A 4,691-nucleotide genomic window follows, 5' to 3' on the forward strand; every position below is an offset into this window, starting at 1 on the left:
CTAAATGGTCTTCCACCTTCAGTTTTACTCCTTTTGCAATCTACTAGCTATCCTAAGCACACTGTTCATTTGATACACATCATGTGATACACATGCCACTCCCTCATTTGACATCATTTATCTTAGTAGGCACAGGTTACTGTAATAAAATACTAGGGACTAGATGACTTATACAACAGAAATTGATTTTCTTACAGTTCTTGTATCTGGAAGTCTGAGATTAGTGTGTCAGCATGGTTGGGTTCTGATGAGGGCTCTCTTCCTGGCTTTCAGAGCCAACTTCTCACTGTGTCCTCACAGGGCCTTTCCTTGGCACATGCATTTGGAGAGAGAGAGAGAGAGAGAGAGAGAGAGAGAGAGAGAGAGAGAGAGAGAGAGAGATCTCATCCCCTTCTTATAAAGCCACCAGTCCTATCAGATTAGGACTCCATCCCTATGACCTCATTTAATCTTAATTACCTCCTAAAAGCCCTGTCTCTAAATAGTCACACTGGATGGAAGACTCATCCCATGGGACTGAGGGAGCAGGTATAATTCAGCCCATAGCATCATTCATTGGTTCTCTATCTTCCATCTTGTTAGATGCTGGGATCTTGGTCATGGTATCTAAGGCTCTCCATGATCCCATACCAGCCTGTCTCTCCTGATTCAGCTCAAATTGTGCCTGAACCAGTATGTTGTGTTCCAGCCCTACTTAGCAGTTCCCCAGGGTACACCATGTTTTCTCTGGATTCTCTGCCTTGTTTGTCCTCTTATGCCCGTTTTGAATATTTTCTATTCATCCTTGTGAACAGGAAGTAGGCACATTTTCCTCCAAGAATCCTGCACTAATAATAATTTCCTTTTACTCTATTCTTTATCCCTCTACCTTAAGTCTGTGTTAGAGGCCCTCCTTCTCTGATCCCTGTGTAGGTTAATATACTACATTATAATAATTTGTTTACTTGCCTGCCCCCCCACCCCCCACCATTAGATTATAAACTCTTTGAGGGCAGTGCCCATGTTTTATTATTCTTACTACTATTTCTATTCTCAGTGGTTAATATTGGATGGTTAGATGTTAAACAAATTCTTCTTACTGAAAGATGTTTTAGTATCACCTGTAACTGTATAAAATGATAAGCATGAATATCAATATGGCTGTTATAAACTATAAAGTCTCTTACTCTCAGTAAGTGTATTGAATAATGTCACTGCACTTTATTGGGCATGGGCATAGAGTGACTGGAAGGCAGACAGTAAGACACTGCTTAACTGTGCAGAAATGACGCCGAGGGCTGCAGGTCGGGGACAGGGCAGGGAGAAGAAACATAAGTGCATCTGTTATCATTGAACAAAGCAGAGTAATGTATTTAGGAAGTTTTACCTAAACCACAGCTGAGTACCAACCACTAGGAGGCCTGGATTCCCCACAGTTGAATTTCTGTCCTTTGGTCGATAAGTACCTAATCACTGCCTTATCACCTATAACCTACCAACACTTTCCCCTCTGTGGCCCATGTAATCTGAGGCTATCCCGGCTTGCTTTGCACCGACCTCCCTGCGGAGTGGGTGTATATTAGTCTGTTCTCACATTGCTCATAAAGACATACCAGAGACATGGTAATTTACAAAGGAGAGAGGTTTAATTGACTCAGTTCACATGGCTAAAGAGTCCTCAGGAAACTTACAATCATAGCGGAAAGGGAAGTAAACACGTCCTTCTTCACATGATGATAGAGAGGAAAAGAAATCAGAACCCAGCGAAGGGGGAAGACCCTTATAAAACCATCAGATCTCATGAGAACTCACTCACTATCATGAGAATAGGATGGGGGAAACAGTCCCCATGATTCAATTCTCTGCACCTGGTCCTTCCCACCATACATGGTGATTATGGTAACTACAACTGACAATGAAATTTGGGTGTGGGTATACAATCAAAACATAACACGGTGTAACACTGCTTCTCTGGATTGATTTGAATCCCATCACTCTAGGAAGGCTGTTACAATATTACAGTTACAATGCCTCAACTGAGAGGGTTGAAGAAACCATAGCAGTTCCACATGCATAGGCTAAAGGATAAAGTACTCTTGCTAGCCCAGGATAGGGCACGTGGACAAGGCCTTCCCTTGCCAAATTTGCTGCTGTGTATGCTTTCTTCATTTTACTCTTAGGTCGGAGGAGGTGGATAGATACTCTGGTGAAGCCTTAACAATTTTTGCTTTGTTTTGAATTCTCTCTTCCTGGGACTGGAGTTTGGGGAAATGCCTGAATGAAGTAACCCCCTACAACATACACACACCTGCTAACCCCACTCCCCTGACCCATAGCTACGAAAGACTGTATTTAACCATAGAATTACCCTGGCTCCTTCTTCTCAATTGATTGTATTGTACAAGAACAACTCTTTCAAGGGTAGGTCAAAGGCCATCATTCACTCCCTTCTAGTTCTCTAGGTGACAGTGTCATTTTCACTTTCCTCCTACATCAGGTTTTTTTTTTTTTTTTCTTTTTGACAACTATCAACTTTTCCTAACAAAATATTGAAACTATTGAGACAAATGTTTAGTTATTAGAAGTTATTTCCACAAAGAATCAGTTTTCTTATAGGTAGTCAGTCACCTTTAGTGTTGTTAGGAAGACTAATATCAGGGTATGGCCAATGAATTACAAAAATGGTCAAGTTAAGAATAACTCCTTCATAATCATTCGTGAAGTATTTTCAGAGTTCAATAATTTCCAGAATTTGTACCTAGTAGTGGATAAGGGAAGATAAAACACAGTAGTTGGATAATTCACTTACAAGATGTTTTTCACAGTACCTGCAAAATGTAGCTGTGGGTTCTTTCTTCAGGAAACATATGTTTCTGTGTTTTTGAAGTGATGACCTGTTTTGTGCTTCTCACATACCAGTAAGACAAAATTCCCTTAGAATCGAAGGAATTTTAAACATGTCAAATAATACATGAAGTTGAGAATTCTCTAAGGCAGAGGAATTCAGGTTTTAAGAAGGTAGAGAAATAAGCAAAATGACCCAGAAATAAAACTTACCCTAAGAAAGAAAATAGCTGGGAGTGGAAAACTGATTCTTCAGAGGACAAAGATGGGAAGGTAATTGGTTCAGAAGAAATACTTCCACCTGAAGTAGAGAAAAAGCAGAATGATAACCCTTGTGGAACTATGAAGGAAGAGAACCAGTGCTGTCTTCATAATCATGGAGGCTGGGATGGCCCCCAGTATTAGAGACTCTATTGTGGACATTAAAAAGGTAGAAGAAAAAGAAGTCATTGTTAACTTGGAAAGGAACTAAAATGTTTTCAGGCCAAAGAAAATTCAATACTCAGATTGAAACTATGAGGGAAAAAAAAGATAATTGAAATACTAGAGTTAAAACAACAAAAAATAAAAACTTTTAGAGAAATTATTGAAAGAATAATATGTATTTCCCCAAATTATTGATTTACATTTCTATTTCTATTAAACCTGTGTATCATTTCAAAATAAGTGAAGTAAGTGAGTCTTTCCCCTTTCTATGTCCCAGTCTATAAGTATGTATTGAATACTTACACATATCAAATGTGATGCCTACAGAGACCATTCAATGCTATTTAAAATGGTTAAACAGCTAAGCTCTGGAGCAATTAGAGTTGGAGTGAGAGATGTCCATGTGTTTACATGTATTATACTGGGAATGGAATGGTATTTATGTAATTCTGTTAACAGTTTATATTTGGACTACATCTGGATTTTTTGTCTTTCTTTCCAAAAGCAAGAAGAATAACTCTCCAGTACAGCAAATTATGGACTTGGAGGAATAAACAGAGATAACAGCATTAAAATAAAAAGGCAATTCTTGGAGAAATTAGATGTCATCAAATGCCATTTTAAAAGACTATGTACTTAAAGTTGAAGTGTGACAGCTTTTACACTAGTTTAATAGCATTATGCAAAGAAGAAACCATCCTAAGATGCCCCCAAAAACGCTTTGGACAGAGAACATGAATATTTGGAAGAGAATCATTAGAATCTGAAGGTTTCAGGAGAAAAGTACAGATCAGTCTCTCAAGTAACATATTCCCTAGCCCTATCTGTATGGAGACTTCCTTCTCTTTTTATAATTTTTGATTTTTATGGGTACATAGTAGTATATATATTTACGAGGTACATGAGATGTTTTGATACAGATATGCTATATGTAATCACATCAGGAAAGAGAGGGTATTCACCTGCAAGCATTTATTCTTTGTTATAAACAATCCAATTAGGCTTTTTAAGTTATTTTAAAATGTACAATTAAATTATTATTGACTATAGTCACCCTGTAAAAATATGTATATATAATGCTTCATAAATTTGCATGTCATCCTTGCACACGGATATGCTAATATTCTTAGTATTGTTCCAATTTTAGTATCTATGTTGCTAAAGCAGTGCTATATAAAGACTTTCTTAGAAAGAATCAATTCCCTATGAGGGCAAATTTAAAGCAAAATAAAATACTGTCATGCCATTCAGGAGATGGTAAGAGTTTCTCTGACCTTCAGAAATCTATTGAACTTGCCTTGAAACTCATGTTAATTTCAGAGCCAATGGATGTCCAAAGTCTACAGAGGAGATGATGTTGGTAACCTGTCCATATTCCCTAACCCAAATTTCAGCTTCAAGCAGCTGCATATATTTACCTTATTTCTTGGGGTCAGAGGTAC

At 37.9% G+C, this 4,691-nt stretch overlaps 1 non-coding gene across 1 annotated transcript; it reads right to left on the reverse strand.

Moving 5' to 3' along the window:
• Positions 1-4,314: 4,314 nt before the first annotated feature.
• On the reverse strand, positions 4,315-4,416 carry LOC115893328. Its single transcript, XR_004053345.1, has one exon. It is a non-coding gene; the product is annotated as a U6 spliceosomal RNA (small nuclear RNA).
• Positions 4,417-4,691: the final 275 nt, after the last annotated feature.

The sequence above is a fragment of the Rhinopithecus roxellana genome, chromosome 14, assembly GCF_007565055.1.
Source record: "Rhinopithecus roxellana isolate Shanxi Qingling chromosome 14, ASM756505v1, whole genome shotgun sequence".
NCBI classification, from domain to species: Eukaryota; Metazoa; Chordata; class Mammalia; order Primates; family Cercopithecidae; genus Rhinopithecus; species Rhinopithecus roxellana.